This window comes from Physella acuta, unplaced genomic scaffold (assembly GCF_028476545.2).
Source record: "Physella acuta isolate Inbredline_101_S28 unplaced genomic scaffold, ASM2847654v3 ptg001280l, whole genome shotgun sequence".
NCBI lineage: Eukaryota > Metazoa > Mollusca > Gastropoda > Physidae > Physella > Physella acuta.
Window position 1 is genome coordinate 95,772 of NW_026732795.1, and position 15,933 is coordinate 111,704.

Below are 15,933 nucleotides of genomic sequence, written 5' to 3' on the forward strand. Positions count from 1 at the left end.
ATAAAGGTAAAGGTAGCAATAATAAAAAATTAAGGCTTATTTCAACAGTACCAAAAGGACCAATAGGAGTGATTATTACATAGCTTATTGTTCTTTTGATCTTGAAACCTTGTTGTGGATAGCTTAAATAATGTAATACTTAAAAAACATTTGAATTTTTAAAAATATAATGCACAAATAATTAAAAACAAAACTAACTTTCTTTAATAAAAGCATTGGTCAATCATGAAATTTGTATAACATTCTGGTGAGGAATCATTTTATTTTCTTATTGGCAGTGCATTTAAATATATATAAGTTTTATATACTTGTTTTATTTTCTATTTTTCCCTAATTCATTCTAAATTAAGCTGACACCAATATGAATAAAAATATTTGCTTTAAAACTTGATGAGTAGCTTTCAATCTAAAAAAAAAGTCAATTATCTGCCTCTTCTTTGTTTATGGTCAACACTTGGGCAAAAAAAAAAAAAAGCAATTGCTTGTATTTAATCTTGTTATTTCCCCTTTTATTATTGAAATAGTAATCTTTTGATTACATTTTAATAACTAATCGATTTAATTAAATTAAAAATGAGATCTTGCATTGCCATGAGTGAGACAAACGTAATGAAATCGCTGCATTAGTAGTGGGTCGAAATTGACTTACACTTACACTTTTCAATTTGATTAGGTCGCATTGACAGGTGTTTAGTCATTAACCTCTCTGAAAGTCCAGATATTTTTTAGCTGTGTGAAAGTGTCTCTTGATTTGCCTCTCCTAGTTTAAACATCTACAGCTGTCCTGCTCTGTTGGTCTACAATACAAAAGAGGGTGAAAGACTGCCTTCTTTCAAGGGACTTCCATTAAGTATGACTTGTTCAGTGCATTTTATTTCCTTGTGGATGTTGAGCCCAACCTGCGCTGACTTGCCTACGGCCATAATTGTCTGCTCCTGCATCTGGTGTGGTTGTCGGTGAAAAAAACAAGGTCGTTTGCAAAGTACAAGTCATTAAGTTGTTTCCCCTAAGTCTTCCTTATCCAGTTGATGTACAAAGGAAGAGGAGTGGCGACAGCAGGCATTCTCGGATCGCACCTTAAAACCAATTTGTAAATTTACTATCTACTTTGGAATTCAGTAGTAATGTAAGAGCTTCCAGAAGGTTCTTAATCCACACTGCAGAAGGCTTTTTATAACTGATGAATTTAACCAACAGTGTTGAGTTCCACTGTAGTGAATTGTTTAACTATTATGTGGAGTATTGCAATCTATTGCATGCATTCTGTTAGAATCATGCTTGCTAGTCTCTTAGCTCTCAATCAAAAATATACTTCATTTTTTTTATTGTCTGTTTCTCCTCTCTGTGGGCTTCTTTGTTATCTTCTTGGGCCTTTGTCTATTATGTTCTTGTTCTATTGTTATTAGCTGCAGCCTTCTATTTCTTGTCTACTTTCAATTAATATACCATCATAAGCACAAAAATCTTTGAACATTTCTCTCTTCTCATTCTTGAGTTCCTAGGATTTTTGAATATCATGTATTTTCTTTACCTGTTTTAGAATTGTATCCTGTAACACTCTACATAAGTTAACTAATGATAATGTTACCAACAGTCATGAAGTGCTCACGGGAGAGCCTGGACACACAGGGTCAGCCACCGAAAACACCTGCTTTGATTAAGTGTACAATTATAGAAGCCCATTGTGTATGGTACTCTTTTTAAAAAAAGGAAGGAATCAAAGTGCTCATAGCGAAGTCTGTAGTGCACCATGACATTTATTTCAGTAGCCCACTCTATCTATAGCATATGTCGCTCTTTAAAAAAAATGTAGAATCACCACACACACAAAAAAAAAGGGGGGGGGGGGAGTGTCACCGGACATGCCTGGTTTAACTTAATCAACAATTATATTAGCCAACCATATCCATAGTGTATGCTGCTCTTTAAAACAGAAGAGTTATAGTTATAGTGCTTAGTGCAGAGCCCACAGTGCATATGACCCCTGGGTGCTGACTGATGCGCAAGGTGCATTGAATCAAGAAGTAGCCATGATGATTCATGATCCCTTGTGCAGGACACTATCTACAGATCACAAGTACTAAAATAACAGTTGGGGAACTCTGGGTGCTGCCCCTCTGAAATGAATTTTTTTTTCTGCAGAAACCTTCCCTTGAGTATTCTCATCACCTTCCCAAAATTTCATAGCACTAAGATGAATGGTGCAGTGATGCATTAAAGAAATCATTAAACTATTTAAACAAATACTTTCATATATATATATATATATATATATATATATATATATATATATATATATATATATATATATATATATATATATATATATATATATATATATATGCTGGGGCACCGGTGGACAAGCCAGTTTTGTGTAAATCAGGGGTCTCCAAACTTTTCAGTCCGAGGGCCGCATTAACTATCAAATTTCAGTTCGGGGGCCAGTTACTTCCAGACATGTCTTTGATTTTTCTGGACAAAGTTCCTCAGCCATCACCAACAAACGTTTTTTCCTTGGACACAAAGATCTCTGCGGGCCGGATGAGAGGACTTTGCGGGCCGCATCCGGCCCGCGGGCCGTAGTTTGGAGACCCCTGGTGTAAATGATTACAAATGATACTTTGTTCCTTGAAGGAGCAACACGATTTGCATGTGACTCGACACATTCCACAAACAGTGCTCATTCATATAAAACCTAAGGTGCTCTGTGCTTTATATAAAAAAAATCAAAATTCACATCAAAATGCACTTATTTTAAATAAATTATAGTTTTGAATGAGTTTTGTCACTGACATTAAACTATGAAGTGCTGTGTTTTACTGCCTAACAGTCAACATGATAGTTCAATTTATTGAGTCCTAGAAAAACAAAACATGTTTCCCTCAAAGGATGGAAAACATTACTAGATTTTTTCACAATTTTGTAAAATTGAATTAAACAGTGTTTCTGACCTCATACAAAACACAAAAGCCTACTGATACTCTACCTCGGCCCCACTTGGTTTGTCAGACCTGGACCCAATACTGAAGGCCATATCTCTAGCACGCCACCGCCACCTTAGACACTAACTCTGTTAATTAAACTACTGATTTACGTTAACCCTTTATCTACTGACGGTACTTATAAGTACTACTTTAATTAAGTGCCTGTATTATTTTTAATTTAATACGAATTTTAAAAAATTATTGATGTAATTAATAGTATTATCTCTCCTGAGTGGCTGGTAGGTGGAGAAATAGATGTTATTGAAAATTTCTGGTGTGGCGCCATTTTCAATATCTTGCTGTATTGATATTCCACAATTGTTCTGTACAGTTCTCACACACGTTCCTGAATTCCTTTTGTTTTACCTTATTTTTCAAGTTTTCAACCCCAAATATTTTTTATTGGCACCTTCAATAGTCAGGCAAACGCGTTTAACTTCTAGTTATACAATTTTAATCTAAATGTCTTTGTATTAGATCAATGTTTACAAGTGGACTTAAAAGTACCGTCAGGCCACACAGTCATTTTTTTTAAAGGATTTCTAGGAAATGGCAAGATTTTTTATGTGGAGTGACAAATATTATTTTGATAATTATCAAAATGTACTCAAAAACTTATATTTACACATTTATAAGAAGGTTAGCATATGGTTTACTTAAGAAATATTGTAATTACATGTTGATTTCTAGTAGTAAAAGAATAACAAGAATAAAGGTAGCAGTTGCAGGCTCTTTTACTAGGTTTAGTATACTTCATTTGTATACCAAAGCCTAATTCTAGTAGTAAGATTTAATTTGTTATTGTTAAATTTGCTGCAATAAACTGTCTTGCCTACAAAAACTAGCATTTACGTAATGTATACCTGTAGACTAGTAATAGTCCATATGTTTGTATATAGTATAGATCTATAACAAACAATGATTGTTATAATGATTGCAATGTTATTAGTTAATAAATTGTATCGTTTGTTCTTGTTTTGTAAAAAAAAAATTTCTGGAAAAAATGTCCTACATTCCAGATGGTACTTATAAGTACCAATATATGTTTGAGCCATTAAAAATTTATGAAACCAAATTTCCTTCGATATATGCTTTAAATGTGCCAAAAGCAATATGATAACACATTGTTTAAGAAAAAATTTCATTCAGAACTTAATTCCGTCAATAAAGGATTAAACTCATTAACATACAAAGATCTCGGGAACAGGACATTACACCCTTGGTCAGTTACCCCCCCCCCCCCCCTCCCCCAGAGCAATTGGAGAACTGAAAAAAAGTCACAGGAAAAAAAAAAAACAGGAAAAATGTCACACAGGAAAAAAACTTCGGGAAAAAAAGTCACAGAAAAAAGTCACAGAAAAAAGTCACAGAATAAAGTCACAGAAAAAAAAATCACAAAAATTTTTTAATAAATAGTTTTATTTTAATTGTTGAGAATTGTAAAATTTTGGGTGTTGATTGATGTGGGTTGTTGTTTTTTGCATCTTTATAAATGATTAAAGCATTGTGGTTTATAACACTAATAAGTAAAAATACTGTAACCTAATTTACACAGCAACCACAACTTTTGTAATGAATTTAGTTAAATAAACTAAAAAAATGTTAATTATAAACGAATTTTAGGCACATCAATGTGTTTTGCATGTTTGTTTTTTTGCCATTCCTTGGTAGGCTTCTCAATCAGCCTAGTCCGTCCATATTGTGTGTTGTTGATGTTTTGCGTCAATAATAGAATTTGTACGGGGTGTCGAGTTTCTGCTTTGATCCTTTCCTTTGTTATATAATGAGCATGATAAATGTGGGCAGTACAGGTGGTTGATCTATTGTTGCAATTGGTTTAGGGCAGCAAGTCACATTAACTACATCTTAATGCCTTTTCGCGCTAATTTAAAGTTAGTATTTAACAAATACTATGAAAAGGAGAAGGTTGGAACATTTTATTAAATTCTATTAAATAATATAAGTATAAGGGAATTAAAACGTAAATACTTCACACTAAATATTTACGTGTTATAAATATCACTATAGGCATACAACCTACGCACATTTCATTATATTTAATTAATTGAAGTTGATTTGCACTTTCTGAATATTTCATACATAAAAGTATTAACACATTCCATGCAAATATATATTTGTGACTTTTTTTCCTGTGACTTTTTTCCTACAATCAGAGCAATTACCCCCCCCCCCCAGCCCTCCCCCGGTCATAACTTAAGGTACAGTTAGGGTTAAGACTTGAATTAAGGTTAGCGCTAGGGTTAGGTTGAGGGCTAGGTTAGAGTTAAAATAATGTCTAGTGTTGGATTTGGGTTTATTTTTTGCCTGAGGTAAAAGCTTAGGTTTAGGCTTTTGTTTAAGGCTAGGATTAAGGTAAGATATAGGTCTAGAGTTGGGGGTTAGCTTTAGTATAGGGTTTGAGTGTGGGGTTAGTTTTAGGTTTAGGATTCTTCAGTTTGTGGGAGGGGGATAATTGACATGGGGTGATTGCTCCAGGGAGGGGGGGTAATGGCCTAGACCCAAAGATCTCATATTACATATTACTACATTAGTTCATGTTGTACAGATGCATTAATACTAATAGTTTCGCTGTCTGTCTATGTATCTATCTGACAAGAACGCTCTAGAGAAAACACAAGCAAAATAAAAACATGCACAGTAATTCGAAAAACGAAGTATGACGCGGTCACATTTAGCATAGAGTAGAAAATAACCTCAAACCGGAGAGTGCACACATTAATATGACGTCATTGATTCTCGCGTAAACATTGAAAAAAAAGGAAATTGTGTCTAATCTAAATGGTTTGCGTTAAGAGTTTCTTGCATACAATTCTTCGGGTAGGGGCGAGGCCCCACCCCCCCGCGTAAGAACGTCTGAGCCCCCCCCCCCCCCCTCCCCAACTCAAAAGAAATTTCTTCATCGATACTCTATAATAAAATTACCGCCTAATTAATGTGTCTAATCTAAAAAGTGGTTTTCTTGCAATTTCTTTAATGCAATTCTTCGGGTAGTGGCTAAGCGCGACACCAGTGTTTCTTTCAGACTTTTTCCTCCCCGGAGAGGGGTGGGGGTACTTGAAATTTTCGGGGGCGGGTGTAGAATTTTCGGGGAGGGGGCGGACACTGGAAAAAGAATATAATTATATTTCGTTGAATGGGACGGTAGACATGTTTTTTTAGAGGGGGTGGGTGGGGGGTGGGGGGGGGGGTGGTGTGTGTGTGGGGGTGGGGGGTGGGGGGGGTGGTTTTAATTTAGACTTTTTCCTCCCCGGAGAGGGATGGGGGTACTTGAAATTTTCGGGGGCGGGTGTAGAATTTTCTGGGAGGGGGCGGACACTGGAAAAAGTATATAATTATATTTCGTTGAATGGGACGGTAGACATGTTTTTTTTTTTTGGGGGGGGGGGGGTGGTGTGTGGGGGGGTGGGTTGGTTTTAGTTTAGAGAAAAGAGAAAACACTATCAGCCTAGCGCTCGTTGTACCCTTCCTCAACGGGCCATTTTTCTCGTATAATATTAAAAGTAGAGTCTTCTATATTTTTCCAATTTTATTATCATTATTGTCATGCGTGTTTTGAAGGTCTGTTTTAGTTTATATTCTATACGACCTCATAACCACTGTATGGTCAAAAGAATATAATTCCTGAAAGCTTTGTATAAGTAATGGTGTCTCGTGTAATGTTTATTTTTTTTATTTATATTATTAATTTTAAATACATTTCTTTTTTATACAATGTCATTCTTTAGTAAATAATTTATCAAAAAATAATAATTAAGAGAATTATTTGCTTTTAATTTGTTTAGTAAAAATCTATTAAAAGGATCTTATAAGCACCCTTATTTGACTATTTATAAAAGGGAAATAAGTCATGGAAGTGGTTTGAAGGTGTGCTTATCTTTGATAAATTTGATTGTAGGAGAAAGAGGACTTGGCTTTCACAGTGGTTTAGAAACAAAGGGAAAAAGAATATACAAGAGCTTGGGTTGGTGTCTACAGAATAAAGATAATCCAACCGCAGCTACGGTAATCTTTTTACAAAACAACCATCAAGTCAAAATGCAAGAAAATTATTTTTTTTAACTAAAAAAAATCATTATGGTCGGCTGTGGGCCCCTAAATGTGCCCCCCCCCCTCACCCCCCCAGCATTGCCGGGTCTGGCGGCACTGTAGTTCCGCCCATGGAACAACCCCATATCAATGATTTGGGGCAGTTCTGATTACTACCTGACGATGGCTTCAAAAATCTTTGGTTTTATTCCTTTACAACTTAATGAAAACAAAACACTCCCATACCTTGGTAATTCGCTTTTAGCGCTTATGCTGTGAGATAATATAAGCAAACAAACCCCGAACTGTGAACTGAACGGCCTACAGTTTTGTAACTTTTACATAAATCCTCCTAAAATGTGAAATAATTCGATCTAGAAAAATTTAAGAAGTCACCTCTCTTTTACATTACTAGCCTCAGACGAATGTACGTACCTTAAAAATATATATTACATGCCTAATTATTACTAATTAATAATTAGGCCTAATTATTAAATAATATTAGTAGGCTAATAAGGTCTAATTAAATTAATAATTAGGGCCTATTATTATAATTTATAGTTAATAGACTTTTATAGGATTATAAGTACTATTTTAACTAGGCCTATTTTATTAATTTTTGTTACTATTATTATTATTAGTATTAAAATTAAATTATTGCAATTATGTCAAATAGGCTACTAATAGGTACTCCAAACTGCTGAAAATCGAGGTTTCTGCTCATTTTCATTACTTTTTCCACTACTTTCCACTACAAAGTTCTCCTATTAAAATTAAGAGTATAATAATAATAAACAGGTAGTGATCTCCTCTAAACTTTCTTGAATATTCTTATATAACACTACGGGAGATGGCAACTCAGGATCTAGACAACATTTTGAATCCATTTTTAATTATTTAAACTTTTTATAATAGAATAGAATCTAGTTGAAAAAAGAATTGCGCACCAACTGAATGCGTAACAAAATGTGCATAATAGTGCAGGATATTACTAGTACTTTATAAATTCACATGCATTTTTTTGAGAAATTGGAAATAGCGTAAATTACTACTTCCGGTCGACGGAAATTACTCAAAATTTGAGAGAAGGCAGAGAATTAGATCTTTTACTTACATGTGAAATTTCATTTATCTATCTGAAATAGTACTCAAGTAATAGGCTTTTGAAAAATTGAAAGTAGAAAAAGGTCCACTTCCGGTTATCGGAAATCGCTGAAAAGTTAATTTGGATCTACAAATTCGATATAATACTTATATATGAAATTTCATCAATCTAGCTGTAACGGTACTCAAGTTATCGTGTTTACAGACACACATACGTACACACACACATACACAGACATACGGACAAGATTGCAAAATTATGTTTTTCCGACTCAGTGAGCCCTAAAACTTGGAGATTTGCAAAAATCTCGATTTTTTTTTTTTTTGCACGATTACAATACTTTCTTTATACCCTGTAGGCCTATATACGAGAAAGTAAAAATGGTATGATCAAAAGCTTAACAATAATATGTTGTTTGTTTTTATATTGGTAGAGGAAGAACATATGTTTTTGTAGCTCGAAAAACATCATCTCATCGATCTTTAGCTGAAAAACATCAGACCAGTTTTTACCCCTACCCCATTCGGATGCTTAGCGCTTCGCACCATGTAGTGTATGAAGTCTAAACTTAGCTTAACTTACGCAGGATTGAATGACCTTTAATTTAGAAATAAAATGTTTATGAATTATTTTAGTAACAGCGACTTAATTCTCAAATTTTCTCCGACAAATTGATATTTCAAAATCCACTCAAAATACAAATTTCCTACTAGTACTAGCATGGTTTGAAAGATCGTCCATTTTTCTATTTAAATGTGAAAATATCTTAATAATATCAAACATGGCATGAATGGCAAAGCAAAATAACAAAACCATGTGTATCTCTCATTCGCCAACACAATCACAAAATTGAAAATATAAGCCTGGTGCGGTCGAGACCCCCTGAAGTGTTTGAATATATATCTACTAGCTGCATACCCGTGCTCCGCAGCAGGAAAACTTTTTTAAATGTACCAACTTGGGGAATAAAACTAAACACAACCAAACACAACACAAGCACAACACAATACGACACAAACTTAAAAACAACACAAACACAAAAGAAAACACAAGCACAAACACAAAAGCTGCATACTCGTGCTCCGCCACGGAACATCTTTTTTAAATGTACCAACTTGGGAACAGAACAAAACTAAACACAACACAATCACAACACAACCATGACACAAACACAACACAACAAAAACACAACAAAAACACAACAAAAACACAACACAAACACAAAAGAAAACATACCGCTGGCGGACGCACCTGATTCAGTGAATGGCTATAAAACCCCCAGCTTGTCTGCAAACCGAAAGATGGAATAATAATTAGTAAGCAGTACGTTCATTGTATAAAATAAATAAAAGGCAGTATTTAAAATATCCATGTTTTTACCATCAATTCATGCATTTTTTTTTTCAGTTCTTTAAATTTAAAACATTCATAATAGAGTTTCATGAATTAAACCATTGCACACCTAATGAACGTGATGGCACATGTATAATGTTGCGAAATAGTTGATTAAAAATTATCATTAATAAACAGTATGTTCAGTGAATAAAATAAATAAAAGATAGCCTTTTATCAATCCATACTAATTATAATATTCTAACAATAATGTCCTTTTACACGTATACAGAATTCGCATTCACATTGTGCTAATTATATTATTTCAACAATAATTCCCTCTTGGAGGTTTTGCATTCACATTTTTTTTATTAGCAAGAGTTGAATTTATTTTTAAATTATCTCCCTTGGCAAAATTACAAAACAGCTTAATTAATTAGTTTTTTCTACACTTATTATTAAAATGTATCCTCTTTTTCTAGGAATCTAAACAAAAATTATATTTGACATTAATTCGTTTAATATGTTTTAGCAATTTGCATGTATTTAATATTTTCTTTACATTATGCGAAAGAGTAAAAACAGTAGCAACTATAAAATAAATCGTAGTCATTATATAAACAAACCCAATTTATTGTGATGTGTTTACTTTTATGGTTCCAAAATCTATAGCAATGGCGGAATGAAGGACTGACAAACTACCAGCAGTGTTATAATATTATAGATTTTTTCCTATGCAATTACATCAAAATAAAAACAGTCCAATATTAAAGTGAATAAAATATTAAGTCATTTAGTATTTTTAATTTGAAAATAAATTTAACATGTAAAATTTGAATATATTTTGTAAAAGGTCACATTGACCTAGTTTTTCGCCGGAACATGTTGAGAGAAAAGTACAGAAAATTGCAATAAAAAAGCTAATAAGAGCTGATTATATTATTTGAAATGTCCCAACTATCTGCTAAATATATAATTCGAGTTGTCTATACTTTATGGGTATACTTTATCACTTGGTATTTCTTTTTTCTTCATTAACGAGTTGTAATTTGCTAAAAATAAGTCAAAAATAAGTAATTACTTTTAATCTTGGCCCAATTTTGAGAAATGGTTCAATTTCATTAACTTTTTTTCAGCGATTTAACACTAAATTATTTTACAGAGAATATTTCTTTTTAAATGTAGGTTGACTGTAGTTACAAATAAAAAAACTTTTTTTTTACATATCTGTACTGTTTTAGCCATGTTGAAGCATAAAATGTTTAACCCCCCCCCCCCCCCCCACCTTATTTTCTCAAATCTGGACATTTTAACACTCAATTTTATTTACATAATTAGATCTAGGTGACATTTTCCTCTTTGAATCAATATAAAGGTGATTTTTGTGCAGTGCATGCAATAGAAGAATTTTAGTGATGTTGTGAAAGTGATTTTTGAGGTTTTTTTCTGTCCTTTCAAATTTTTTATAAAAATGGTGTAGTACGATTTTTAAGACAAAACTTGTGTATGGTTAACATGTTATACTATACTATAATAATACTTGTTTGAAAAAAATTGGGACTTCAATTTATCTTGGAATTGAATTAGAGAATGGGTACAGCTGTTTTTGAGATAATCTGTGCTTAAGTCCGGGTGTGGGGAAATTGCGAGACGCGAAAAGCGAAATGGCGAGGCGGGAAAGTGCGAGAAGGTAATGCGAGACATACCTGCAGAATTAAGGGTAAATAGCGAGACACTTTTTGCGAAAGAAAGTTTTTTCCTTTTTTTTCCATCTTTATTTATTTTAAAATAAACAAGCATTTAGCCATACCCTTTAACACGAGTGTTGTATGTTGTTATTTTTTATCTAGATACTAAGAAGATAGATAGATCTAACATCGTTGCTGTGCTACTGTCATCGCCCGCTCTTGTTAGCGAGAGGAAAATCCCGTCTCAGTCGGCATTAATTTAAAAATCTAGCCCGCTCATGTTTATACAAACGTGAGCTGTGTCATTGTGAATTGGTATAATCTTGTCAGCAGGAGAGATATTTTGCAACATTTATTTTTGGATTTTTGTACTTGCAAAAAGTGTAAAAGTATAAACAATTCTAAAAAGTGCAATTTTTTTTTTAATTAAGTAATTTTAATTACAAACAAAATTTACAAACAAAATCTTCTGAAACAGTCCTCAAACACACCTCGTGACACCATCTTTCACACATAGTACACCCAACCCAGTTCATTAGACTCCCATTTATACATTTTTCTTTTGCTACTTCTTCCAATCCACATTCACAACAATTCACATTCTCATCACAGTTGACCTCCTCGTTCATCCCACAAACAACACTGGCACCCATGTTCTCATCATCATCATCCGCACGCTCAACATCTGTTTTCCGTTTTTTATAATTTGTATTTTTTATCATTTCTGTAATTTTGGCAATGTCTTGCTCATTGTTGTCACCAGCAGTTGAGTTTTTTTAAAACATCGATATTTTCTCAAAATCTTGTCTAATTTCGGTCAAAATAGAGTATTTTAATCAATTCCTATTACAATGTATTAAGACAGTTTTCTAAAACGCGAAAAAACGTCTACAATTCTTTTTCTAACATTGCTTTTTTATAGTGTGACTTCACATCTAACCCCCCCCCCCCCCTCATCACACATCGTCATAAAATTACAGACCCCCCCCCCTACGAGTGTGACGTCATTTATGGAAGACCCCAAATAACACCACCACCAAAACCAAAAAATTCAGATAAGTTCAACTTGGTTTTAAAAATATTTGAAGTAGGCCCATAGCTTACGATAGAGCACGAGCAACTGATAATATCGGTGACGTCACTTTATTTTGTTGTATCCAAATGATGTAGGCATTTCCTTGTGCTTAGATTTATAAGGTAAAAATGCTAGAAAAAAATCGTAGGTATAACACAAAATTTCTATGCAACAATAGAAAATATGTTTGCGGCGGCAGCGGATCCGGGCACGGCGATCTTCAAAGACGGTAAATCAGGCGGCCTCGGCGTTCCACACAAAAGACAGAAGTTGATCTATCGTCGGCGGTATTTCCGTCGGTTTCGAACAAGGTGGTATTCTAAGTCGACACAAAAGATGGGGGGAGTTGACAAATCATCAGTATGTCTAGCGACGGAAAAATCGGAAGTTTTAACAATGTAAACGAAACGTCTTTGAAGTCTGGACCAAATACCACTGAAAATCGGGTGCGGTAAATTTTTCGCAGAAATCTTCGCATTTCAACACCACCCAGCGTAAGTATCGGCTTGTGGTAAAATGCGAGACAAAAAAGTCACGTGACCGACCGTTTTCGCGCCCTTCTCGCATTTTCCCGCCTCGCCATTTCGCTTTTTGCGTCTCGCAATTTCCCCACACCCCTTAAGTCCTCATGGGCCGAAAAAGGTATAAAAAAAACCCATCAGTTTCTTAAGCCAGCTGCATTCTTTCTTTCTAGATCTAATTTGTAATTGTCCTACAGACATAAAATTGGTATTCCCATTCTTAGAATTATTAGTACTCTGCAGAAAAACCAAAGCCATTATTGTGTGACTGATTCAAAAAAATCAGTTTAGAGTACCTACTAAACTAAAGTAAACTTAAATCTGGTATATTAATTAAGTATTAATAAAATACTTATAATACTTAGGACTTTACTTGGGGCGTCTTAGGGCCTACTGCCCGCCTACTACTTATAATACTAGTCAGTAGTTAGTTAGTAACGTAACTCCTAGGCCCTAGGCTACTAGACTATAGATCTAGATCTAGTTATAAAATCTACATTATTCTACAATACACTGCACAGATACTACAGGGCGTACAGGCAGTCAGTAGTCAGTGAGTAGTAGATCTAGATCTAGATCAGATCTAGAATCTAGATCTAGATCTAGATCTAAGTTGAAGTTCAATCAGACAAAGTTTCATAGTTTAGTAAAATTTTAAAATTTAAATACTCTTATTTTTTTATTAATTTAATTAATATCACCTTTTATAAATATTTAGATCTATATACTAGTATATACGTATTATGCTAGACTATATACTATATACAGATCCTATAGTCAAGTATAGTCTATTTAAACATCTATTTATTGCAAAACATGCTGCAACTAACTTTATTCATTGTAAACTGCAACGTTTTAAGGAATGAGAGTTAACTACCCTTTGTTGTTAACTAGATCTAGATCTAGTAGCTAGTTGCACAAAAAGATTTTAAGTAAATAAAATGACAAAATAACGACATGGTTGTATTAAGGGGACTAAATGCTTCAAAATGATACCAAACTTATGTTTATAGGATAAACGCCTTAAACGGTTCTCTAGATATGACTGTTTCAGTGTAAAAAGTGAGGGGACAACTAAGCATATGGCAGAGGCGTAGCGAGCGGGGGGGGGGGGGAACACATGTCCCTGGGCGTCGACCTTAGGGGGCGCCAAAATGGGTTGGAATAATAAATTGAAAGGTTGAGGGGGGGTGCAAGTTGAAAGTTTGAGGGGGGTGCAAATCGAAATCTTGAGGGGGGGGGGTGCAAATCGAAAGTTTGAGGGGGATGCAAATCGAAATCTTGAGGGGGTGGCGGTGCAAATCGAAAGTTTGTCCCCGGGCGCCGGGAACGGTCGTTACGCCTCTGGCCTATGGAGAATGAAAACAAAAATTGGTCACGTATAGAAAAAAGGCGAATGGGAAATAACTCTGCGTAGGCGCACATTTATAAAATTTTCAAACAAGAATTTTTAAACGCACTTACAACTGCATAGAGTATCTCTACCAAGATAATTCAAGATATTAATAAATTATTTAATTTAAAAGTGGTATATTAAAAATTATTTAAATAAAAATAGACCACTGGCTAGATTAAATCATTTAACTCAAAGGGGTCATCCATAAATGACGTCATCCTTTTTTGGACGATTTTTACGCCCCCCCCCCCTCCCCCTCCGTCACACATCGTCACAAAAAACCAGACCCCCCCCCCCCTAAAATGACGTCACACCTCAGCCTACAACCCCACTCAAAATTGCAGTTGAATTTTTTTTAACATCGACATTTTTCCAAAATCTTGTCTGAACTCTGTCAAAATACAATATTTTAATCAATTCCTATTACAATTTATTAAACCCTGTTTTCTAAAACGCGAAATAACGTCTAAAATTCGTTTTCTAACATTGCTTTTTTATAATGCAAAAGTGTGACGTCGCACCATTTGAACCCCCCTCCCCCTCATCACACACCGTCACAAAAATTACGGACCCCCTCCCCTCTAAGAGTGTGACGTCATTTATGGACGACCCCAAACGTCATAGTAATAGTAAAAATAAAAAGAAACTTGCTGAGTTAATTCCTAAGTAAACGGTTTTATAGAGACAGATCAGTACAGTGCAACATATGAGTGTTTTTGACTTATTGAAAGCAGGTCAGTTAAGAGATAATCTTTGGGTATCGTTAGATAACTGAACATAGCTGGCGCGAACCAAACAGCAACGTTATCAAGAATCGAGCATTTCACACAGCTACGTAGACAGACGCTAGACTCGATGGTTTCTGTCAGACAAGGACTCCAGGTTTAAATACATCTTTCCACCTGGTTTTGAACGTGAGGGACAGTTTGGTCGAGGGATGACCCACGGTCACCAGGCCGGGTACCGAACTATCAGTTCAGCTAGCGTGCGTATTACATAATAGACAACACTGTCCAGTTGTGATCACATTTAACAAAAGCTTTGGGAGACGGGGTCTAAAGAAAACCTCTGGCAGCAATGAGTATAAGCTACGGGGGGGGGGGGGGGGGGGGAGGGGGAGGGGTTGTGTGTAAAAAAGAGTGACTTTATTTGTAGACGGTGAAGGGCAGATTCAATTCCGTACCATGTTTAGAAAAGCAAGAGGTACCCCAGGACTATACAGCAAACTTAACCATACTTTACATACTTTCAACTTCGGATCATTCTTAAATATAGTATTCGAAAAGATCAAAGATACTAACTTAACAAAAGCAACTCAATTAGCACTCGACTCAAAGGTCTTAAACTCAGAAAGTCTCCCCCCTTCTCAGACAATTGTTATCTATGTGTGAGTGGGTATAAAGCAAATAAATATAGGCCTTTGTTTACAAGGCTATGTTTTATTCTTCAGCATGGTAAACGAATGGGATATGAAATAAATGAAGACTATCCGCTTGTTACAATATAATTGTCAACGATTAGTGTTGTTGTCTTAAGTATATAGACTTTTTTTTAAAACGGCCGTAGGCTCCATAGAACTCACATGGGAGCTCAAGGCGCTACGGGTCACGCAAAAGCCGGGGCGTCGGCGGCTGCTCCTTTTGAAGTTTTAACGCTGAACATAGTAGTACCCCTTACCCGCTATGCAGGACTCCGAATTAATGGATACCAAGTGATAAGATAGCCGCCGTTGGACTCCAAACACGGTATTGAAAAAAATCGAACCCTCCCGGGCGACCGGATGAA

General features: G+C 35.0%; 1 protein-coding gene across 1 annotated transcript in view; it reads right to left on the reverse strand.

Moving 5' to 3' along the window:
* LOC131957936 (activating signal cointegrator 1 complex subunit 3) overlaps positions 1–13,613 on the reverse strand; it is a 64,884-nt gene extending 51,271 nt beyond the window's left edge. The window contains exons 1-2 of the mRNA XM_059322797.1: positions 13,583–13,613; positions 9,373–9,423 (exon numbers count right to left, since the gene is read on the reverse strand). The gene's annotated coding sequence lies outside the window, so the exon portion shown is untranslated. The remainder of the gene's footprint in view (positions 1–9,372; positions 9,424–13,582) is intronic.
* Positions 13,614–15,933: the final 2,320 nt, after the last annotated feature.